The 26,346-nt window shown below is 41.3% G+C and overlaps 1 long non-coding RNA gene across 1 annotated transcript; it reads right to left on the bottom strand.

Annotated features, from left to right (window-relative positions):
* Positions 1 to 21,366: 21,366 nt before the first annotated feature.
* Positions 21,367 to 25,094, bottom strand: LOC309366592. The gene is made up of 3 exons (XR_014166807.1): positions 25,022 to 25,094; positions 22,566 to 22,727; positions 21,367 to 21,503 (listed from the first exon to the last, which is right to left on the bottom strand). It is a non-coding gene; the product is annotated as an uncharacterized lncRNA (long non-coding RNA).
* Positions 25,095 to 26,346: the final 1,252 nt, after the last annotated feature.

Raw genomic sequence — 26,346 nt, 5'->3', positions numbered from 1 at the left:
CAGAAGAAAGTTCAAGTTATTTCAACAGAATTTGCTTCCAAGCAGAAGCTGAATTATGTGTGATAGGATGTTTCAAGAGGGATACTTAATATAGAGAGTAGACGTCACAGGAACAAGGATTTTATTTATTAGATTTATATACCATCCTTCACCACAAGGATATATAGTGGAATAGTTTGTGCTTTGATGTAAAGGTGTAGATTAAAATTCCAAGCGTACCTGACTACAAGGCATTAGTTGGTAAGTGTACTTGGGATTGGATCTAAATCTTGGCCTAGTTCACACATAGCAATATTAGGGGTGTGGATAGCATCTAAAAATAGCATTTTAAAAAATTTCATCTGTTTCTGAGTCTCTCTGTGAACTTCCTACTTCCTACTTTGCCCTTCTAATTTGGCTCCTGCATCACTTTGAATAAAAGGAAGCTCTGTGCTTCCACATTCACTATATGGGGAATCTAAAAACAGATATAACGTTTCCTATTTTGCCCAAAGATGATGAAATTGGCAGTCACATGAGCCCCTGCAGAGCGAATTAAGCCTGCCAAATTGCAGACAAATGCGTTCAGGGGATTTGTGGGGGAAATAAAACTTGGCTCACCAGGGCTTCCAATATGCCGATCCAGCCCACGCCTGATGTCAGGTGTGAGCCAGGCAAAGACGCAGTTTCAAAGGACCTGAAAGTGAGCTCCCAATTCAGTGCCATAGTCGGAGGGGGCATGGAGCTAGCCAGGTTTTCTGCTCTGAGTGAAGCCTCCACAGGGCCACCATTGAGGCTCCCAGCCCCCCCCCCCGTGTGCTTGTGTACACAAATGTATGAGTGTGTGTGGGATGGGGTGCCAAACTGGGTCTTTGACCCAGGTGAAATAAAACCAAGTTTTGTCATTGCCCAATGGTTTATTTGGTTGGAGCATGGTGCACCCTTACCACTTAGCTTCTATTGTAGAAGTGGCTTCAGTGAAAACCACTTCCAACTCTTGGAACAAGGCAAACCCCCACTGCCCATCAGCTTTAGCACCACACCCATTTCAACAACAAGAACAACAACAAGAAGAACAACAACAGGAATAGTCATCTCTCTTCAGTGCTCTACAGGCAACATTTTGGATAGCACCTACTTCTTGCATAGCTCATGGATCTGGGGATATATTGTTATTCATTAAATTTGTATATCGCACAGCAGTTCATAACATAAAAGTACAAACTGAGAACACAAACACATAATAAAATTAAAACAAAAAAATACCCCCCCCCCAAAAAAAATTTAAAGGCCAAAGAATATTTAATCAGTCAAAGGCCTGGTTATAGAGGAAAGTTCCTCCTGGCGCTTAAGGATATGTAGCGAAGGTGCCAGGCAAGCTTCCCTAGGGAGAGCATCCCACAAAAGGGGAGCCACTGCTGAAAAGGCCTGTTCTGTGCTGCTGTCCTCAGTGTGTGTAAGAGGCACATGAAGATATACAATATCATATAGCTATTCATAAAAACAGGGCAACCAGGCACTCTCTTGCTTTGTGAGAGAGATCCCTCACCCTACACAATGCTTCAACTTGGAGGGGGGTGAGGAGATGCCTGAATCATGCCGATTTTCAAAATTTGGCCTCCACCCTGAGCTGCTGTGCACCTCTTCCATATACATCTTTGGATTTTTCAACACTTCCTTTAATCAACCTTTGGATTCTGGGACTTGGACAAATATCACAGGTACAACCAAGCTAAGAATAAGCATTTTACTGAGCTATGTGGGAGAGATTTCATGCTTAACTGTCCTGTTGGGGAGCATTTAAAAGTACTTTCCTTCGACTGGATCATGACCCCTTTTGCTTTTGTTTTATTGTTTTCTTTGAAGTATTTTCTATTTATGTTCATCATATGATTTCTCACATCAGCATCGTCCCTACTATAAAGGAAAATAACAAAGCATTCCATTAGGCAACTGAGCTACTTTTCAAATAAAATATATTGTAATGCAAATTGACAGTATCTCTCCAACGTTTTGGATATTAGTTCAAGCTGTGCTTGAGCTCCTAAGTTAGTTGGATGCCTGTCTCATCCAGAGAAAATGTCACGCCTTAAGAAGCTGTGATAGTTAATTAAGCAGCTCCAGCTCATAGATGAATCCCAAGAAAGATGAACCACATCTCTCTGGTTCTTGTTATAGCTTTGGCAGTTCAAATGCAACTCTCTTGGCTGGTGACTTGTGAGAGCTAATCAGAACCTAGCACCACATATTACAGCATTTCCCTGCAATGTCCTCTACAGTGAGAATGAGAGTAGGGTGTTAATTGTTTGGTGGTTGTTTGGTAAACACATATGGCATCATAGCATAATTAAAGCAAGGGCTTAAATTCCTTCCTGACAATGTGGTTGTCCTTCTCAAGGATCTTGAGCTACCAATCATGAAAGGGGGGGAAATGGAAAGGAAAGCACATGGCAGAATTTAGTTGTTCTTTGGAGAACCTGAAGTAACATTGAAAGCAGGAGAAGAGAACAAGGATGAGCACACAAACAGGAAGACTAATGTGGAATACAGACTTTCTGCCTATGTAGCTTATAGCGGGTGGTGTTCAGAAACACACCAAGGTACAGGTCAAACTATGGTCAAGCCTATCAGGATGACTGTTCATTAGCATATAACTGCCCAACAAAAAATTCAGAATAAGTGCTCAACAAAGACCAAATCTAGCTGAACCACTGTGCAAACAAATTGCAATGAATGATTAATAAACAGGTCAAGCACCCAGATCCTCTGATTAGCCACATGTCCACCTTGCCAAATTCCCTCACCTCTCTTTTTCAGAGTGTCCTGAACCCCTGGCCTACCTGGCTGCAAGCTAGTATGCCAAGCCCAATGTTCAAAGACCAGCGGTCAATCCACACGAGTTCAAAACCTAAAGGTCCAGGGTCAATCCAAGTAGCCAACTCTTAACTCCAGCAGTCAGGATACAGTCCAGAGTCAGACACAAAGCACAGGCTTGGAGAGGTGCAGAAGCAGCCAAGACAAGGCCCATCAACATGGGCAGTTGAGCAGACCCAGCACCTCAGCACTGCTGCCCTTTTGTACTTTGCATGTTGGGCTTGGTGAAGGATGTGACCCTTACCTCTTCCAGGCCTACTCCAGCTGAGGAATCACACACTTTCTCTTAGAACTAGTGAGCTCCACCTGGCCAGCTAAGGGAAAAGCCCAGCTTTTCCCACTGCTCCCTATACCTCAGAGCCTGCCATGTTCATGGAGAGAGGGCCTCTGACTCTGGTGATGGATCCTGCTGCTTTGGTTCCTGTGCATTAACCCCCATCCCCTTGCCATCCTCTGTCACCCTGCGAGTACTTCCTTCCCCATCCCCTACTTGCCCCGATGTGTCCCAGTCCCAGCTACACCCCTCGCCAGGATCATCTTCTTCTTCTGTTGTCCTGCCAGTTCATGACACATAGACTCACAGAGTTGTAGAGTTGGATGGAACCCCATGGGTCATCTAGCCCAGCCTCCTACAATGCAAGAATCTCAACCAGTGGTCTCCCATTCCAGTTTGAATCCATACTGGACCCTGCTTAGCTTTGCCAATGTTCTAGCAGTTTTATTGCTGCGCCACTCATGAGGCTTGCTCCTAAACAGGGGTGGAGCAAGCACACCTCCATCTGAGAGATGGAGGAACAGTGCTATTAAACCAGTTGAGGGCTGCAAAAATAAATATATCTGCAAAGGTCTAGTCAATCAAATCTGCTTTAGAAGTGGGATTCACCATGCCCTGTTCTGCTCTGCTACCTACAAACATGAGTCATGGCGATATATTATGAAGCACTTTAGTAAACAGCAGGATGGAAATCCAGCTAATATCCCTATGTTATTAGTCTGCCCCTGCAAAACCATTTCTTGAAACCTCAGTTAATAGCTTTGTGGACATATTGCAAGTCACAGATATCTGAGTCATAATGCTGAAGGATTCGTGTCACTTACCCACTCCTCAGAAGGAGGCAATGTGACCTGAAGGCTGTGAAAACAAAGACGCACATTCATTCCTGAGTACTGTAATATCCTAAAAGCAAAGGCTCTCTGCAGAATACAAGCTGTTGAAGTTAACTTTATAAAATCACTTGGCTCATATTATAGAAAGGAATCTGTTCTTGATTTACCATTTTCTGGGACAATCTGTTCCAGTGGTTAATCACTATCACATTTCTGCCTCCTTCCTAAACTGAAATAAACCCTGAATTAAACCCCAAAGATAAGGATCCATATTGGCAGGCTTGCTCAACCCTCCAATATGGGCATTGTTCTGCTGGTGTGGATGGTTTTGCCTGACTTAATTCCTACTGAAGGCAGTGGGAAATAATTGGCATGTGGATGCTCAAACACTTGTGCATAGAGAAAAGGATGCTCATCAAAATACAAATCTGAACATGATAAATTTTTTTTGGTCTGCAATTTGTATTTAGATATGAATTAGTGTTACTCTCAATGCACATTCTCACATGTGTTCCAAATCTTTGTTGGAAGCCACCCAGAGTGGCTGGGGAAAACCAGCCAGATGGGCAGGGTACAAATAAATTATTATTATTATTATTATTATTATTATTATTATTATTATTATTATTATTATCCCCACCCTGGTGTCTGTTCTCCCTCTTCCTGACCCCATCACTCTACCCTGCAGTTATGGCATGATGACAAGCTTAGAGACATTAATTCCAGTAGATAATTTGTCTGCAACCTTTTTAAAAATGTCTGAATCACCAGGGTACCACAAAGTGCTTCAAGGGCCCCCACTTCAACTAATGCCACCTCACAGAGGTCCTGCTTTGCTTCTAACAAGCCCCAAATACCTGTGAGGCATTCAATTTCACCTTAGCATTCAGCTGAACCTGATGCACACCCCTAGAACACGCTAGAGTGACCAATTTAAAACTTATATATGCTGTTCAATTTTCTTCCTATTGAACAGTTGGAAGCCATTGCAATATTTTACTTTTATAGGAATGCATCATTCCACACATAGGCTTTTATGAAACACCTCTGTTTTTACCTCTTCTTTATCATCTATATTTAGTAAAGGTCTTGTCTGGTGTTTGTTCAAATATTCTCAGCCCTGGCTGCCACAACCCCCACCCACCCAGCAAATGACTTAAGTTTGACTTATTAATTTTCTACACCTCTCACTGCTGCAATTACCTAAAATAGTCTGGGGACAGACTTGCCAAACTTGTGTTGCAGGGATGCATGAAGAGGAATGTTTTAGATAGAGCAGAATAATGCATTAGATTTATTGTTGTTGTTAAATGAATATCTATGCGAAGAGGAAGGTTTTATTCTGCTGAAAATTGGGTTGTCACTGTTAGATACTTAGTGAGAACTTCTTTAAAAAAAGATGATGAAAGATTTAAGGCACAAAATGTATAAAAGAGAATTGGCTTTCCTGGCTTGTAAGACACTGTTGACATTTTGTGCACGGTTTACTGTTACCTTCCTGCAAACTTTTATTGTCTCTCCTCTTATTGGATTTCCTTACTTATAGACCTCTCATTTCCACAGGGAAATATTTATCAAATTAACAAAGCAATAAAGGGCTTAGACAGGAAAACAACAGCCATTATGGTTCCACATCCTAGAATTTGCCCATTTTTCTATCCTAACACTTCTCTTCTTGGTGATTTGGGATATTATCGTTTTGCAGTGTTGCTTTTGTACTGCAACAATTATTGTCCTTTAAAAAACAAATCTAGCTCCTCTACAAGTACTTCTGTTTGAAACAAACGTGGAGCTGGTGTTAAGATTTCTACCCAAGCTAAGATGCTAGTGAGTTTGGAAGGTCTGTTCAGTGTAAAACGGATCTGCAATCTTAAAATGGGTTCCAGGAGAAAAATGACACCCCAAAGGCTAAAATAGACAGTGTAAAACAGAAGGAAATGACCGAGGATCCAATCTAGAGCCAAGTGAAATAGTTTTTCATTCCATGTCACTAAACCTTTCTCTTTTTCATCCCAGCAGACTTGGCACTCTGTGCTTTCAGTACAGTACAGAAAAATCTAGCATTGCCCCTATGAGTTAAAAGGTTTGTGTATCCCTTGAAGCACTCAGCTGTAGCAGTGAAGGACAAGACAAGGTCAAAAGGTGGAAAATCTGTATTGTTGCTAGGCTTGGCTGAGAGCTGATCTGTCGTTAGGCCAAGAAGACCATGAAAAATTCATCCAAGGTTTTAGGAGGGACAGCATCAACAGCTCAGCTGTGATGATAAACTGCTATATTTTCTCCATATACTTTGGTGCCACTAGGTGTTTTTGTTCTACCTCTGACACCCTCAGGTGTTAACATCTGGGGATAACATTGGCATAAGGTGAACACACACAGAAGGGGGTAAAATTGCCATGCAATATGACTGCATACATCAAACACACTCACAAATCATCTAGGGCTGTCCGAGGCATGACAAGGTGTCTCAAGCTGCTGCGCAGAAATGTTCAATCTCACTTTTGCACTGCTCTTTATAAAATAAAAAAGGTAAATGAGAGCATTATCTGAATTGGGCCATGGTGAATAGCAGTAAATGCAGCCAAGTAGACTAAAGTGATGGAATATGAAACTGACTTCTAATATTGAATGAAACCATTGATTCACCTAGCCTAGAACTGTCTACCTGAAGTGACAACACTTCTGTAGATTCTTAGGTCCTGTTACCAAAGCTTCTTTTCACTGGAGATTCCATGGATTAAACCTTGGATTTTCTTCATACAACACATTTAGTCTGCCCAGGAGGGACAGGCAAATATGTCCATTTCAGTTTCTCTCAGTTTCTCATTTTCCCCAATTTTAATTTCCACATAAATTTGTGATAAAACAAAGTCCTTATCAAAACTAGCATTTTAGCAAATTTTTCCTAATGTACACGTTTTTTGGAAAGCAGTTCCCCCTTATATAATGCAATTGGCATATTATTTTCAAAAATATATGCATCTTTGTGCAGAGTTTAGCTTTGTACCCTATATACATTTTTGTACCCATTACTTGTCCAAAGAACTGCATTGCAAAATTCAGAGAAGTGCAAATTTCATAGGATGACTGTGTTTTATTCCCTGAATTGTTTATCTAAGTGTGAAATAGGTAAATTTGACTTTAAACATGGACTGATGGGACTTGTAGTTCAGCAACATCTGGAGGGACAAAGTTCCCCATGCCTGCCACAGACAAAGTGAAGGAGGATGCACTGAAGTTTATAGCACAATAGCAAACCAAAGCTCATTAGTTTTGAAGCACAGAAGGACAAAAATAAACAAACTTTCATCTGATTCTTATATGATATTTGGGCAAACCAATGGAGTTACTCTTTGGCAGGGAATCTTGAAGTGTGATAGGTTGACAGAATTCAAAAAGAATTTAATCCTTCCTCTTCCTGTGACAGCACCGTTAAGGCACTTTTATCATGTCAAAATGTCACAGGCCCTAGATTTCTATTTTTTTCTTTTGCTACCTTCCCACTTTTGACAGAGCACTACATAGCCTACACAGATGGCATCACAACTTTCAAGCATTGATTGGGAAGTGCCTAGCTGTCAAGACATCATGGCATGAAAAAGGTTATAATGTGTTATATGGGGAATGTTAAGCATTTGCAGTGATATTTTTTTTTTTTCTTAAGGTACTGGATTGGCTATCCTGCTACTTCCCTGTGGATCTCATATGTGCCATTCTGATATGGTTGTTATAGAGGAAATTTCATGGGGTGGGCCAATAGCTGCCTATGTCATTTTGTTATGCTAGCACTACACTTGAAGATCAGGCAGCGGATTGGGTAAAATCCATATCATTTGCCCATTCCTATGATTGCTGCAGTACTGGGATTGAGCCACAGTGGAGTAAGGGCTGCACTGTTCCTCTAATGTAAAAATGGGTAACGTGAGAACGGACCCTAAATGAAATCAATGGCATTGAAGTGGCTCGCTATTTGCTAAGCTCTTGTTAGTTTCAAAGGAATTGTGCCTGTCTTTGCATTCTGTATGTGGACAGCAGGCCTTCTGGTGGTTGGTGGGATGAGCATGCATGCAAACATTGGTAGATTTTAGTGTAGATTATCTAGTTATCTGGTGATACCAAAGATTAAGCTTAATTTGTTAAGGAAGTGTTTGCAGGCATAATGTATCACATACCAATCACCTGCCTGGCTTATCTTAAATTTCAATTTGACAGAAGAAAAGTGATGATGCTGATAAGTCTAGTAGCACAGTTCTTTTGTCAACAACATGCATTGTTCTCTTCTTTCTGTCCTCATTTTTAAGAAGCATAAAAACAATGAACAAATCAATGAAAACAAATACTTCCAGGCAGGGGGAAATCATGCTAACATTTCATTTTAATTTATTTATTTAGCATGCATTTGGATCTCACAGACTTCAGGGGAATAGGCACAGCAAAGTATTGAGATGCGTTGATGAATGTTATAGTATTTATCTAAAACATTTAGGAAGCAATCCTAACCTGAGCCAGAAGCCACCAGACAGGCCTCAGGAAGCAGTCATACATGCTGAAATTTATACCACTGGAAGTCCCCTGCCCTGCGCATGGAAACCCAATTCTTTGCAGAATTGGGACTAGTTATTACCAATGATGATAGACAACAAGAGGAGTTGGAATATTTTGCACTTGCAGATAATTTGACCTGCAACCTCAACTCCAGTATTGCTGTTTATGCAAATTCTCCAAACCCTATTTAAATGAAGAGAGCAACTTCTCCTGCTTGCTCACTCACTCTCACTCAGATATTTTCAGCAATAAAGAGGTGAGATTACCAGTTCAGATACTGTGTTTACAGCTACTATGATAAGCCTGAAGGAGTGCATTTCAAAAACATCAAGTTCATAGCTATAATGGCTAGAGGAAGCTAGAACAAAGGTGGTCTTAAAAGGACATTTTCTTCAACTGCATCTGGGTAACCAAAGGCATTTTCGTTATCTCCCTGGATGTTTTTAGAACACTGGTCCAGGCAGCTGAAGATCTTTGCTCCAGGCCTTGTGTCTAGCTCTAGCTTAATTAGGTCTGAGCTCCAGGAGAAAGGCCAGTCATGCTGGAGACAATTAAATGGCTGTGAGCAAAGGAAGAAAAGAAAGTCTGGCGTACTTTAGATATGCTCTTTCACTATGACAGAGCAGCAGATTATATTTAATTTTCTGTCAAGCTTAGTTAGGTCTTCATTTTAAGAGCAGAGACATCTCTGTTGACCAGCTTCAGAGATAACCTTCCTTACAACAAATAATTGCATATTTATTGTAAGCTTGTTGTTGTAAATAGGTATCCTTATTAGATGGTGTTGCTTTCTAATTACATGATGTTGCTTTCTAATGAGGTTATTATTTATTAGGCATTTTAACCCCATTCTTTGATAACGACATTTGCCACCAAAATACTTTAACTATCTTTGTACATCATTTCATGGTTGTTGTGTAATGGAACATTCAGGGAGGCATTGCCCGGGGGAAAGGATGGGAAGGCAACTACTTACTTATGGCTTTGCAGGGGAAGAAATGAGAATTCAACTTTCAGCCACCTCACTCAGAACCTAAAGTATGGGAGTGAATCTCAGGTGAAAAGGCATCATAAAGTGAACATTTTGTTGGGGTGACTTCTCTGTTTTTATAGCATGTTTGGTTAAGATATGCTTTGCAACTACAGTCTAGTCTTTTCTTACCTCTTGAGCAGTTAAGTAAGCAATATTAATAATCTCTTAGCACTTTTAAAAAGTGCAGTTCTATTCTATTAGTGATTTAACAAGTCCGAGCAAACTAAATGGTGCTGATTAGCAATTCTTTCAGCTTAGAAGAGTCATTAAATCTGCACGAGCACAAATCCTTTAATACAGTACTTTAGGTTCAGGAGTAGAGAATTTATACAAGATTAAAAATTAACCTTATTGCCACAAGCTTTGGTCACCAAACCACTAAGGAACCAGTTGTCTCGGTATCAATTTGTGTTTTCTCTGTTAAAACTCTATATTGATTTCCTAAATCACAGAGCTTTCCTATCCTCCTTGGGAATGGTTAAAGGATTTTTGAAGTGAAAGAGTAGCCTGTTTTAATTACAAAAGCAAGGCGTGTTAAACCTCTTGCTACAAATAATGTCTTCCAAATTACACTCTGCCTTGGGGAGCATTATTTATCAAATCAATTATTACATGGATAGACTGATGAGTGAAAGTTGTTATGCGGGAAACATATTTGGGAGATTCATCTATACAGGTAATATAGGCCTAAAAAGCAAGATTAGTAAAAGCTGATGTATTTTTTTAAAAAAAAGTCTGAAAAGCATTAAGGTGCATATTGTTTTCATGAACTCGATGTGATATGCTGCATGAAACAGTAAGATGACAGCATGTGTATACATCACAATATCACTTAGATATTGCCTCATCTTAGGCACAGCCCTGAGCATGTGATAAATATTTTAGCTCTCCTCAGCATTTGGTACAGTTGTGGCATGTGCCCTGTGGCATACTGAAAGTTAACCCAGGCTGAATCGGGATCACCCTTCAATAAACATCTCATCACTTACACATATGGTTGGAAATAATTATGGGTGATCCCCTTTCATTTTAATTCAGAAGCAGCTTTTAAATTAGGAGTTTTCTTAATAATAATAATAATAATAATAATAATAATAATAATAATAATACTTTTATTATTTATGCCCTGCCCATCTGTCTGGGTTTCCCCAGCTACTCTGGATAGCTTACAGCATATATAAAAACATAATAAAACATCAAACATTAAAACTTCCTGATACAGGGCTGCCTTCAGATGTCTCCTAAAAGTTGTGTAGTTCTTTATCTCCTTGATATCTGAAGGGAGGGCGTTCCACAGGGAGGACACCCCCTAGGGTGGGCACCACTGCTGAGAAGGCCTCTGCTTGGTTCCTTGTAATTTCACTTCTCACAGTGAGGGAACCACCAGAAGACCCTCTGAGGAAGACCTCAGTGTTTGGGCTGAACAATTAGAGTGGATATGCTCCTTCAGGTATACTGGGCCGAGGCTGTTTAAGGCTTTAAAATTCAGCACCAACACTTTGAATTGTACCCAGAAATGTACTGCCAGCCAGTGAAGATCCTTTAGGATCAGTGTTGTATGGTCCCAGCATCCACTCCCAGTCACCAGTCTAGCTGCCACATTCTGTATTAGTTGTACTTTCCAAGTCACCTTCAAAGGTAGCCCCACACAGAGTGCATTGTGGTAGTCCAAGTGGGAGATAACCTGAGCATGCATCACTCTGGCAAGACAGTCTGCAGGCAAGTAGGGTCTCAGCCGCGTACCAGATGGAGCTGGTAGACAGCTGCCCTGGACACAGAATACATATATATATATTTTAAAAAAGCTTATCTGTTTTCCAGGATTATTCACATCTCAGCTTCTACGATTGCTACATGTCCTCCAAAAGCGTTGCACATTTTATTGCTGAGGACTCTACAAGGATGTAGGGAAGTTGAGGAGCGGGGTGGTCATAATCAAGGTGAGGACAGCAAAGTCCAGAGGAGCCAATGAATTTAGAAATAGGAACCAGAAGAAAAGGGAGGAGAAGGCATGAGAAGACATGCATTTGAGAGGTTAGAGTTGTCATAAGGTATATAAAATGCAATGGAATGAAAAATGCAAGGTCCTTAATTAACCAGATAAGGAATGTGAGCTTAGAGAGCAAATTAATGTAAACCTGATAGCAGAAGGGGATGGGGGCGGTGACAGTGGCGGTTGAATTAAAAGCATGCAAAATAGCTCATATTTTCAGTTTGTTTTAAGACTCTGTGTATTTGATGGCTCATTATTACTTCTGGAGGGGATGTAGTCACTGACTTGGGCTGCCGCTGGAAGAAAGGTCATGATTATAGTTGCCAAGCCCTCAGTACTTGAACAGGATAGGCATATTGTGGAGATGTTTTACATATTAACCAAGAAGATGTAGCAACACTATCCTTAAGTCAGTATGTTAGTTCAACAGTATATGTATCACAATCTAGCTAAAACAGTTAAGTAGTTTTGATTTCCACTGGATTCTGTAGGTGAGTTAAACAAGCACATGCTTAACTCACATTGAAAACAATGGGACTTAAAAGTGCTTAGCTTTTTCTGGATCATTCCTGCAGTATTTAGTGGGCACTGAACACGCCACAAATATCTACTGTGCAAACGATTTGCCAAGTTAAATCAGCATTACTTCACTAAGAAGCCAAGTTAAAATGGACACTGAAATTCCATTACATGCTACATTTAACAGAAAAGCTATAGTCTCCCTCAGCATTATCCTGGAAGAGCCAGTTTCTTAAAACCTTAACCCTTACAAGAAATAATGGGAAGGTGTGGCCTAGTGAATATATTGTTTGAACTGGATGAAAGATACCTGGGTTCAAGCCTTATGTCTTCTACGTTTGCCCTGGGAAAATGATAATAGAAATCAAATGTGGTATATAGGGATGGGGCAGCAATTAAGAGGCAAACTCATCTAGTTCACACTTTCCAATAAATTAATAACAAACTGGTGCACTTGCACCATACTGTCCTCCACACCACCTTGCCCCTGCTCTCCCTCCCAGAAAACAGCAGTGATTCAACTGCTGGGCATTCAGGTAAGCGCCTCCTCCCAACCAATACCACCCACTACTGATCATACAGGTTTAGTTAAAGGACCATCATGGCTTCCTCAAAGGAAAGCCCCAGCTAACTAACCTTTTAAGGTTCTTTCAGAATGTCAATAAGCATGGTAAGATAGAGTTGATCCAATAGGCACTGAGTAAGCTTTGTAGTCATGGGATAAGGGGACTGGTTTCTTATGGAACAGTAACTGCTTAAAGAAAATCAAGCAGAGAGCAGAAATAAATAGACAGTTCTCACAGTGGGGAAAAAACAAAGAAGTAGGTTCTTCTAAGGTTTGCTGTTGGAACCTCTGTATTTTAACTTGTTCACAAACGGCCCAGATTTAGGGGTGAGCAGTGAGGTGGTCAAGCTTGTTTTTGACACCAGGTTGTTCGGTGTGGTGAAAATGAAAGGAGTTTGCGAGAAACTCCAAGAGGTTTTCTCCAGACTGGGTGAGAATGGGCATTAAAATGGTGCTGTGCAGGCAGGGATGTTGCTCTCCTGTCTTCCAAATGTGGCACATCACTGCCCCTTATTGAGAGGGGGAGGGGCAAGTGAGAGGGAGCTTGGCCCATTGAGGATGCTGCGGCAGAGCCAATCTGACACTGCATCCATGTTGTGCTTGCACCACTCTGAGCTTGCCCCTCCCCTTCTCGGTAAGCAGCAGCAACATGCTGCATTGAGAAGACAGGAGAGCAATGCAGCAGCACCCACACAGCCCCACTACTGCCCCAAAGCCATCTTCTTGGCCACAATGAGAAAAGTATGCTGGGCTAGATGGCTCTTTGGCCTGGCTCAGCAAGGTGCTTCCTATGTACTTGCCTAGCAGTCATTAAAGAATGAGCAGAAACAGGTTTTGCTAGCAGTTGGATTTTGAACATTACAAAATGCAGGGTGATCTACCCTCTTGAATTTTTGTTTAAAGCCACAGAACAGAAAATAGACACAATGATTCCATTTGACATATATGGCATATCATTGAATCATGGCCAGGGCTAAGTAGGTTAACATAGGAAAACCTGGGCTAGTGACGTAATTCAGAACTCATTGGTGCTGCTCAAAGGAAATAAGACACGCTCAGATTATACATCATCACAAAGCATTTTCGATTCAACATTGCCATAATGGTGTGTAGCAGTTAGTGGCCATCAAAATTCTTTCATTAATTCTTTGTAAATGAGTATTAGACATGCCAGGAATTCTAACAGGAATGCTTTTCTTTTCCTTATATATATATATATAGAGAGAGAGAGAGAGAGATACTAGATATAATGTATAACCCTAATACAAATGCTAAAAAGAGAAGAAAAATAGACTTAAGAAAATACAGATTTTTTTTGTTTGCAGTTCAAAGCAGTTCAAAGTAATTGATCTAGCGAATTTGAAAAACTCATTAAAACTACATCTAAGGCAGTAAAATCGCTCTTAGCAAACTAAGATTAGTCTGATTTATAGTACCTATGGAGCAATATATGTTCAAACATGCTTGTTCAATTAATTGTACTGTAGTATAATACACCATTTAGCAGTAGGCTTTTGAATTGACAAAATGAACAAACCATAGGGCAAGCCACACTCATGAATTATGTGTCTTTCAATGCAACAGCTGTAAGATGATTAACCCTTATTCATCACTGTGGTACAAACAATCAATTGTTCAAATTAGTGCATCAGCTACTATCTGTGTGCCTTACAAGAAAGGAGAACAAGAAGAAAATAAAAAGGGCCCTGCATATGATTCCAAAGTAATCGTGACTTTCCATTTCCAAAAACAGACAACCCCTAGACAGGCATAGCAAGGTCAAAAACACAACCTTAAATTATAGGGAGGGAGATCCGATGCACAATGCGAAAGAGAAAGTACTTCGCCTTGTGCGGCCCCTTAAATACAGTGGTACCTCTGGATACGAATGGGATCCATTCCGGAGCCCCATTCACATCCTGAGGTAAATGTAAGAGGCGTCTGCACGTGCGCAGGTCACATTTCGCCACTTCCACACATGCACATGATGTCATTTTGAGCGTCTGCGCATGCACGAGTGGCGAAACCTGGAAGTAATGTGCTCCGTTACTTCCGGGTCACCGCGGAGCGCAACCCGAAAATATTCATCCCGAAGCTACTTCAACCCGAGCTATGACTGTACGTAGCCCCTTAGTTGCCAATCAAACCCCAACTGACAGAAAATTTTCCCCAGCAACAAAGGGGCAACCAATGAGGTGTGGAGATCATCTAAATGGGCCCTCCCCAGCAACAAGAAGGCAGTTTGGTGATGTCACTGCAACACGTGGCTCTCCATGATTTGGAGGACACGATTTAGTAGACTGCAGATCTCACTGCCAGATATCATGCAGAGATTATCAGCGTCACTCTCATTTAGGTATCTGCTTAAAATTTGAAAAGCATATACAGATATATTTATATTTATTAATTAAATTTACATCCCACTTTTCTTCCCAAAGGCACCCAGGACTGCAAAAAACAAGTGCTAAAATAATTTTTTTAAGTCTTTAAAACAATTCCAATACAAATTATGGTTGGTAAAGATCTCACCAGCAGAAATATTAAGCATATTTATCTTTACTGGCCAATCATTCATATTTCTTCTGAATTTTGTATCTGAACCAAATTCTGTTTCTTCCCTGAGTTTAAGAATGATCTATAGGTGCATGTGAGCAAATGTTCTGACACTGATGGAAAGACTGCTTAGCTAAAGATGAAGTCAAAGAACAAAGCTATCCCATCTTTTTCATATGATTACAAGAGATGGACAAACAATAATAAGCTTAGCTGCTTACATATCAAGGGTTTTACAAGGTCCAGGAGAGCACAAGATGCAAGGATAAGAATTCTGGTACAAGAGTGCAAAGTCTTCTGGGATAATAGCGAACAGATTCACCCTCTGATGTGGCCCAACACTCTAATTGGAGGCTGCTTGCCCATCCCTCCCACCAAGGTTGGGGGAGTGGTGACTCAGTGACTCAATATTCAACATATTTCTAGTCTACTCTTTGTAACAAATGATTTCAGGACAGGATAAAACAGCACCATAAAAAACTCAGATTAAAACAATGCTGCACAACAAATTCCATTCCACACAACAGATGAGAGCAACTAAAACAGAATGATTAATGGAACAATCTTGAGCCGTGTATAGGCTGTAAAATGCTAGGGTGGGGTTACCCAGATTTTCAAATTAAGTGGGAGGAGACTGATTACTAGCAAGTTGTACCAACTCATCCAAGTGGACAGTTAATTACCTGGCTGGGGAAATGGGCATTGGATAGAAACAGTGCATTTAATTTTCTATAACAAATCTTGTATTAGCAGAGTTGCTAGCAATTTACAATCAAGAACTCATTTCTTCTGCCTCTTTATCCTGGCGCCTGCTTGTAACAGGTATTTCTTATCTATTGCTTTGGTTTTCTTATTCTAATAATAATAAACTGTTGGTTGAAATCCTGTGCTTGCTATTCTTTTGTGTTACTCATCACAGATTCCCAGCCCCCTTTATGTCTTGCTATGCTGCTTCAAACATGGCCACATTAGCAAGCATTCATATCTTTGTTATGTAAAACAATTAAGGCGTTTCAAAAAGACAAGAAGAATGGTCATTAAACCAATTGTCTGAGAAATATTTCTGTCTTGTTCCTTATTCCCTCTGCCTTCTCACCCCCGTTTTGCAGCTCTAGCCATTGTGTAGGTCAAAATGTGAGACAACTAGTGAAACCACACACACCCACACCCACACCCACACCCACCCACACACACACCTGTTCCAAACACTAAACAATAACATGTTTAAGAAACAGAAGCCTGGATCTATTATGAGGCTATATAATGGTTGTGAGAGACTTTTTTCCCTCAATGGTTGCCATCACTAAAGGCAGGAAGTAGGCAGGACGGGCTGGCATGGGGTGATCACAGAGCTGCCATCCCAGCATTGAAACTGTGGCTGCTTACTGGGATGGGGGCAGGGCAGGCAAGCTCAACATTAAGCCAGGGCACCAGGACAGCCAATTGGACACTTCCACACAATGCTATCCAATCAGTGCAGCCATCTTGACCGGCCTCCACCCAATCCTGGTAAGTGGCAGCTATTCCCTGCCCCACTGTGCCAGCTGCTCCTGGGCACAGGTTTGGTCTCCACTCCAAAGCTGTACCCAAATGCACCTTTTAACTTGCTATCATATGGAACAGAAACCCAAGCTTCCAATGTAACACCTAGCTTGCTTGGTCTGCAGCAGCTACCTATCCATTCCCAATTTAAAGTGTTGATGCAAAAAGCCTTGAATAACTGTGCTGCCAAATACAGCAGTTCTTTCCAAAGATATCAGGACAAAAGGAATGAGGAGGTGGACGGGGAACCAAAACAGTTTTATTAACAAATAAACAGCAGGCATGCAAAGCATAAAATAAAACATACCCAACAGGGGCTACCCAATCTCCCCTCCAGCTGCCCGGAGCCCCAGGTAAAGCAGCAGGAGAAAGACCCTGACCGTCAGTCTCCCAGTATCAGGTCCTTTGATCTGGGTAGAAGCTCTCCTGGGCCCCTCCCACCTATGGCTTATATAGCCTGCCTTGATGTAATCAAGTGCACCTGGAATTACTCATGATTAGCCCAGGACCTGGGACCTGGGTGGCACTGTGGGTTAAACCACAGAGGATAGGACTTGACAATCAGAAGGTTGGCGGTTCGAATCCCTGCATAGGGGTGAGCTCCCGTTGCTCGGTCCCTGCTCCTGCCAACCTAGCAGTTCAAAATCATGTCAAAGTGCAAGTAGATAAATAGGTACCACTCCAGTGGGAAGGTAAACGGCATTTCCGTGCGCTGCTCTGGTTCCCCAGAAGCAGCTTAGTCATGCTGGCCACACGACCCAGAAGCTGTATGCTGGCTCCCTCGGCCAATAAAGCGAGATGAGCGCCGCAACCCCAGAGTCGGCCACGACTGAACCTAATGGTCAGGGGTCCCTTTACCTTTACCTTAGACCAGGACCCTGAGATGGAATTAATACAGAGCGTCTGAGAGTCTCCCACTACCTGCAGCCAGCATCCAGCCAGCACTTGCAACACATAAGAACCCAAGAAACACAAGAATCCAGCAGACCTCAAACTGGGGATGTTAAAGGGAAAGGGACATGCCACCTAACTCCTCGAAATACAATTTTCTTCCGCATTTCCACTACAATAGCTTGAGATCTAGATATCTGATGCAGTACATCTATCCATACCAAGCTTTGAGGATGGCAGAGTAGGCACTGTTGCAGCTGCAGTTGCCACTGCCATATATACCAGTAAGTGGAGGCAGGGAGGAAGAGATGTTGGAGCAGAAGATGCAGGAAGATGGACGTGGGATGGGAAGAGGGGTTCATGCTATGTGCATGTGTAGGTGTGTCAGAGAAAACATACATGTGTGTAGATAGGCATGTGGGGAAAATGTATATATAAATATGGATGGGAGAGAAAACGTATTTGGATGACAGAATGTGCAACTCTTAATCTCAGGGTTGTGTGCATATGATGGAACATGTGCAAAAAGTGAGGATTCATTTGCATGTGAAGCAATGCGAATATGAATGCATGAGAGAAATAACAGGAAGGAGAATGGACAGCTGTGTGAATGTGCAAACAGGGAAAGAGAGGGGGGAAATCTCTCTCCCTCTGCCCTACTCCACACCTATCCCCTCTTTCAGTGTGAATCATTTGTCAAAAATTCACTTGTACTGTACTTACTAACAGCAAGATGTCTACATAAGGAAAGGGGTGGCGAAACCATGGCTCAGATCCAGCCTGCCAACCTGCAGGTCATTGTTTAGCACTGTAGCACAAAGATCTCAGATAAGGCACTCTCCTTGCTCTTTAAGAGTGAAACACAGTGTTTCTTCACACCAGTGCTGGATCTCTAAAGAGCAGCCAGATAGATCTTTATCTCCAATCTTCATGTTAAGCACTGCAGTGGCAAGAAAAGAAATAAAAGGCTCTGCGTGCTTTTAAGAGTAAAAGGTAGCACTTTCGCCTAGCCTACTCCAACACTGAAGTGGTGGTCTGGAGAAATGCTACCTTTTACTTTGCACAGTAAACTCAGAGATAGATAGATTATGGGGACTTCTATTTTTACTTTTTTAATTAACAAGAACAGCAAACATTGTATTTCTAAAACAGAAGTTGTAAAATGCCAAAACAAGAATTTCCATAGTAGTAATATACTGAATGCAATGACAAACCTAGACAGCATCTTAAAAAGCAGAGACACCACCTTGCTGACAAAGGTCTGTATAGTTAAAGCTCTGGTTTTCCCAGTAGTCATGTATGGAAGTGAGAGCTGGACCATAAAGAAGGCTGATTGCTGAAGAATTGATGCTTTAGAATTATGGTGCTGGAGGAGACTCTTGAGAGTCCCATGGACTGCAAGAAGATCAAACCGATCCATTGTTAAGGAAATCAGCCCTGAGTGCTCACTGGAAGGACAGATCCTGAAGCTGAGGCTCCAATACTTTGGCCACCTCATGCGAAGAGAAGACTCCCTGGAAAAGACCCTGATGTTGGGAAAGATGGAGGGCACAAGGAGAAGGGGACGACAGAGGACGAGATGGTTGGACAGTGTTCTCGAAGCTACAAACATGAGTCTGACCAAACTGCGGGAGGCAGTGGAAGACAGGAGTGCCTGGCGTGCTCTGGTCCATGGGGTCACGAAGAGTCAGACACGACTAAACGACTAAACAACAACAATATACAGAATAACTGATTTGGTATTGGGCAAATAGAACATGCAAAATCATAAAAGAATATTAAATGAATGAAACTATAAATACTGTAATATATACTAAATCACAATACACATAAAAATGAAATAAAACCAAAATCTTAAAATAATAATGATTTGAGATGGATTGAAGTAATAAAAACAATTAAAACTTAATTAAGGATATTTCTATAATTATAGCCTTCTATAATGTGAGTTTCCACTTTCAATCAGAAGTAGCTTAGCCCACACCACTGAGAAGAACTCAGCCACTCCCTTCTTGAAATAAAGAAACCCTTTAAATAATAAATAAAAATCCCTCAGTGACAATTGTTTTTTCTTCTTCTATTTTTTATTATTTAATATTCTGGAATCCCCGTCAATAATATTCAAATTTAAAGTGCTTAGATAAATCACAGAGTTATTTTTCTTAAGTGTATAGGGAGTATGGTGTTATGAGCTTCTGCGAAAGCCATACAATTATATTTGCAAGAAAATATAATAACTGGATATCAAAATAATTATTGTCTCTCTAAAAGTTTGATAGCTTAAAATAAATCCATGTACATAAGAAATTCAATGGACATGTAGTTTTACAAATATTAGAAACATGAATGAAACTTTGGATGGAGCCACTGCCTGAACTTTTGTAAATGCTATTAGAACAGAATACATCTTAGCATTAAGTTTTACAATGCCACCTATTAAAAATGGTATATTTTACAATAAATGGAGTATGAAACATTTTCTGGGACATTAATATATTTAGCCATCATGCAAGTCGAAAACAGCACCCTTCAGGTCAAATTGGATACTTAAGCATTTAGCAAAAATTACTGAGTACATTGTCTGCAAGATAATTGTAAAGCTATAAAATGATTCAGTTCAGTGATTCTAATATGATTTAATTATAATGGATCTGGTGTCACTCACCTTGTGAATATTTAACATTGAGCTACCAGTTTTAAAGGCATTTTTGCAAAGGAACAGGGGTTATATTAAGCCATATATGTACACTCCCAAAATATGGGTACTTTTTTTCATAAGTCTTCAATGCCCGAGTTATTTCTTTGTGCCTGGTAAAAGCTTGTAACATAGCCCACTTTGCTCTCTGCTGGCCCCATCAAAACCCTTGTTTGTTTGGGGAAAATGGAAGCCTGATTGATGTCATGTCATTCCCTTTATTTATGCTTTGTATGTTCATGACTGCCTCATTTATACTGGCAATCAGATGTGGCACTATGGCGTACGGCTGGGGTTCAATGTTCCCTGACCTCCAGCAGAAGGGCTGTTGCGCCAGCATAAGAACGAGAAAAAGAGCGGTGCCCAGTATGAAATCCAGCACAAAGTGGCTCCAGAGGAAGCTTGTTGTGCAACCAGTTGTGCAGCAGACTGCACAATGCGAAGTATTGGGCCTTCAACAATCTGTGGCGCAACCAGTTGTGAGAAACATGCTGGCTTCCTGCACCTTCTCTTGTGCAAGTCATTCCACTAGTGCAACTATTACACCTCTAAGGGACTTTAACTCAGTGCTAATTTGGATTCTTCCCTAGCGTTCATGTCAGTCTGTCTACCAAACTATTTATTTGTGCTTTTATCTTGTGTTAGCTTGTGTTTTTATCTTGTGAATTGCTCTGAGATCTTTTGATGATGGATGGTATATAAATCTAATAAATAAATGAGAAAATAAAAATAAAAGAACTGCATTTTGGCATATTACAACTTGACCTTTGGGGGGGATTTCCCCCCCAAAGTTGTTGAGCTTCTTTAAGGATTCAAGTTGCTAAGCTTTTTTTTTAGGATTTTACCCCAAAGTTGTTGGAACTGCCTGTGGGGGCTGGATTAAACTGACCTGCGGGCCGCATTAAGCCCCCCAAACGGACTGTTCTACTCATTCTGGCACAACACATTTACTGGCATGCATTCCAGGGCTTGTAATTCATATCAGCAGTACTCACATGAATAATTTGCTACTACTTGCTGGTAGCTGGTGTATCTCTAAAAAACCACAAGCTCCTTTTACCACCCTTGTCTTCAAACAATAGGGATTGAATTTTGTGGGAGGCTTCACTGTACAGATAACACATTCTCAATTTGATCAATCTTATGTAGCAAGCTCTCTAGTCCAGATAAATTTAGTGGTCTCTTTTTGAAAACAATATCCAAGAACCTACACAAGAAATAATGGTGCAATCTGGTTAGTGTTTTGTCCCCAGTGGCTGCTCTAATCTATGCTGAAATAGGGAAAAGGATCCAGAAAAAAATAATGATAAATAAATTGAAGATTTATTATATTTTCTTCTTTCCTAGGCTGTGAATGGCCAACTATGCTATTTGTGGTTTAGTTGCATGAGCAGAAATGAATAATAATTTGAGTTTTCAATGTGATCAAGTGATAAAACATTGGAAAATTGCTTCCACAATACAGAGGAGAATTGTGTAGTCTCAGCAATAAAATAGTTCTTTTCATTTTTAGTAAGATGTGCTGAACTATGTGCATTAGAAGAATAAATGGCCATTTATCTTCCATTTGCAAAACTCTGCCATGTGATAGAAAAATTTGGAGTACTTAAAAAGTGAAATGTTAGTTATTTTAACCTTTCCGTGAAATTTCAAATACTTGTACTAGAAAGGTGACATAAAGATAACTGGAAATATTCCACTAGAGAGAGTGAAATGTACGCAGTACACTGTAAACATTCTTGGAGCAATCCCTTGTGCATGACAGCAACAGGGAGTTAGACATGTGTAAACTAAATAGTTATAGGTTAGTTGAGAACATAAGGAGAACCTATAGCCCAGGCTTCCTCAACCTCGGCCCTCCAAATGTTTTTGGTCTACAACTCCCATGATCCCCAGCTAGCAGGACCAGTGGTCAGGAATGATGGGAACTGTAGTCTCAAAACATCTGGAGGGCTGAGGTTGAGGAAGCCTGCTATAGCCCATCTAGTCCAGCATCTGGTTTTCACACTGGCCAATCAGATGCCTGTGGGAAACCCACAAGCAGGAGCTAAATACAAGAACACTCCCCCGGCCATGTGGTTTCTATCAACTGGAAGCATACAATGGCTTCTGACCATGGAGACACAGCATAGGCATTATGACTAGTAGACACTGATAGCATTATGATCCATGAATTTTTCATTTTTCCCCTGAATGTTTTTGTGAGTTCCTTGCTTCTCAACCTCTACAGAGGTCCCAGGTCGTTGTCTGAGGCCACTCAATAAGCTACCTTGTTGAAGTTAAGCTGGCTGTGGTCTTGTTAGCATTTGGATGGGAGACTCTTTAGCAATCCCATGCGAACTTTCATTCCATCATGGAAGAAAGGGGAATATACAATATAAATGTTCCAAATAAATGCTTGCAACAGTGTACTTTCAGCTCATTTCCAAGGCTGAAACAACAAAATACATTCTATAAGAAATACAATGGCTACTTAAGGTCATGTTTCTATGATTAAAATAGGCATTGTAGTACAGTTATGTAAACATGTTGTGCACTCTTTCTACAGTAAGAGGCTTCTTTTTTGCCATTTACAATTCATGGTGAACTGAGTTTTTCCTTAGAAAGATCCAAGATGCTTAAGATTTAATATTTCAGGGCACAGTAAAAATTTCCACCCCTCCAATGCTAAGACTCTGCAGAAAAGCTAAGGTCGCATCCATATGGTTCTCTGGTGGTCAGCTATCCAAGCAGTGAACTGGGCCAGACTAGCTTAACTTTGGCAAGGTGGTGGCTCCATGTGTCCTCACACCATACACTAGGACCATGACATCTGGGTGCACCACTGGGAGCACTACCTTGTTGATGAGGTCCATGCCAGTGTGCCTGTGCTCCCCAGCCTCACTGCCCCCCTGTCCTGCCCCATCTGGGTCAACAACAGTAATACTGGTGTCAGGAAGGTGGCTCAACATCTCTGTCTTGTGGTTCGAGGGCCCGACCCCCGCGAAGTGAAATGAAGACACAAGGACACGTGATATAAGGTTAATGGGCTAGAAAAGGCCACAACTTTATTGATTACAGCAGTGAAAAGGTATTGGCTTAGGCATTGGATTGAAACAAGTGGGTTTATTCACCAGGGGTTCATCACCTGTTGATGCTAATTCAATTATAGCTCACCCCTGCTGTCACCGCGGGTCGTGCCATGGCCTCCCGCCAAGCAGGCATCGGACAGAATACACGACCGCCAGATTCCTTTAACGGAATACCCCTAAAAATTGAAGGCACAGGCGATGGCCACACCTAGCACTTCGACACACCACAACACATTATTCCAATGCCTAACCTACCCACCAATACCACAAAATTTGTGACGATTGCTACGAGGTAGGCGAAAAAACCAAAAAGCCTATTGCCAAATGGAAAAACTCCTACCAGGCCCCCCGGGCAACCAGGGCGACCAACCTAAGGTCCATAGCAAGTCCAATGACCTAAGCCCTAACTAAAAGGGAGTGGAGGGTGGGTGACTCGTGATGGGACGACGACGAGGAATGAGGAATGAGGCCAGGGAAAGTCTGACGCTGCAGCAAAAGGCTGCTGAACACGCCCCCACCGCGGCACCTGGTTGGGTAGCCACCGGGGGGGCGTGAGCGCCAGCCAGGTGAGCTGGAGGCAGGGGGCAACGCCCCCTGCTGGGCGGTGCTCGGGCTCCCGCCCACAACCACTCCCCTCTCTTTCAGGGAGGAGAGTCTCTATAGCACATGTCACTACTGATATAATTGTTCATATAGATTACATTTAATTGTTGAAGAAGAGAGGGTAGAGACAGAAGCCTCTCACTCCACTTCATTCTTCAGAATACGTCTTCTGTGGCTACATTTTAATTTGCTTAGGCTTTTTAAAAATAGGCTGGTGCTCATTGGGGCTGGTAGGGCAGAAGGCTACAGTAGGTGACACTAGATTCAGTTAGTATAGGCAGAACCAACTGATTGTAGTTTTGTACCTCTTTCTACCTGCAAAAGCAAGGGTGACACTGACACCAAGGAGTAGGAAGTTGAAAGCCAGTGCCGTCTGCCAGGTACATGCTAGTTGAGGGTGATGGGGCAGGGCCCCATTCTCCTAATGGGTCGGCCTCCACTGGTTACAGGAAAAACCATACACATGTGTTTTCTATAAACTTTCCAATTGCCAAGGAAAATGTGCTTGTTATAGATCAACCTGCAGAATATGGAGGAACGTTTAAGAATGTTAATATATTGAGAGAATAAATTGATTTTATTCTTTGGTTTGCTTGCTGTTAATTAATATCCCCAAAGTCCTAAGTGTTTGTGCCACAAAGCTATTAACCGGATATGTCTAAGGAGGTAAAAACTAAAACAAAGAATATGGCTAATGTCAACAGTACTGAGGTAGGCAACTGGAGATTTATTTAATTTTTTTGAAAACTCTCTCATTTCTCTAAATGAAAGGCTATTAGAGCTGTTAACAATTATTTTTAATATTTGAAAGCTTTCCAATTAGCAGGCTATATAAACACATGACATACACTGAATACACACTTTGTCCTGAAAAACAACATTTATCCTTTTGAAAATTTCACTCTACCACTTGAGGCCAGAGCTGGCTATTATAAATTGGTACAGTGCTGAGAAGGGTGTATTTTCCCTAAGCATAAGTGTGCAGAATCACAGTACTTGTAGCTTTTGAATTATCTGCAAAAGAATAAGCAATGAAAAGAACCAAAAATACCTGCAGACTGAGATTAGCAATGCAATCCTATCCATCACCCTGAGAAGAAAGTTCCATTGAGTTTATTGCAGTTGGCTCCCAGTGGTTCTGCTACGAGGCTGCAATCTTATTCACAGTTAGGTGAGCCCTAGTAAACAAAGGGACGCAGGTGGCGCTGTGGGTTAAACCACAGAGCCTAGGACTTGCCGATCAGAGTTGGTCACGACTGGACCTAATGGTCAGGGGTCCCTTTACCTTTACCTTTACCAAACAAAGAGTGAACAGCAGAGCAATCCTAAGAGGGGCAGGAGACGTGAGGAGCAGAGCAGCAGATCCTACAAGCTCCTGCTGGTTAAGGTGGAAGAAGTCTTTTCTTTTCTACTATACCAGTTCCAGGCTTTCCCAAAAAGTAGATTGGCCTTAGGGATGAGCTGAGTGAGTAATGCCATAAATTTTTATTTATTTATTTATCTCCTTGCATTGATATCCCACCTTTCTTCTATCATGGAATCCAAATTCACCTACATGTGGTTCCCAGGTGGACACCCATCCAGACACTGAACAACTGCAAACCTGCTTACTGCAGAGCTGCTTAGTTTCAGCAAGGTAGTACCTTGGGCCTTCAGACCCAACCATAGGTCCAATCATGCGTCTGTTCCACCCTGTTGTGTACCATTATGTACCACTGTGTGCTGTTTCATCCCATTGCTTTTTTTTCATACTTCTTAAAGTAAAATTTCCATAAAATACACATTTCCTTCCAATGCTTTTCAGGCATTCATCCATAAAAAATGTGTTTTGTGCATGTCTTGTATACTAAGTATGCTGTTTTGTGTGCACTTCCTGCACACTGAAAATCCACTGCAAAATCTGGATAAATGCATAATCTATCTGGGAGTTGTGTTCCAATCCTCTAGCAAGTTTGGAAGCATCAGATTGGATCAATATCCTGCAAATTCCACCCCCATTCCTAATTGGCCTAAGCTCCAATGGATCCATAGCTAGTCCTTCTTTGGACTTGCAAAGTTTCATTTCTTCTGTTGCATTTTCCGTAGCATGTCCTGTGCCCCATTTTTGCAGCTGAGGCAAGGATCTCTGCAGTGGCAGAACTCAACCGACCAACTAGCCAAGGCCAGCAGAGACTATTGGACAAAGACTACACTAAATTTTGACTGTCTTCAGCACCATGGATTGGGGTTTAGAACTGCAGCTTTACTTCTGAGTAAAAATGAATAGAATTGTTGGTGCACCTGTACAATAACGATTCAAACTGGCATATGGCTCCTGATTTTTGTACATGGAGTCTTTTTCAGAAGAATGATGTCATTTAATTTTGCTATTCATCT

Source organism: Podarcis melisellensis, assembly GCF_964234715.1.
Source record: "Podarcis melisellensis genome assembly, chromosome: 3".
NCBI classification, from domain to species: Eukaryota; Metazoa; Chordata; class Lepidosauria; order Squamata; family Lacertidae; genus Podarcis; species Podarcis melisellensis.
The sequence above is the reverse complement of the archived record's forward strand: the minus strand, read 5'-3'. Positions and strand labels throughout refer to the sequence as shown.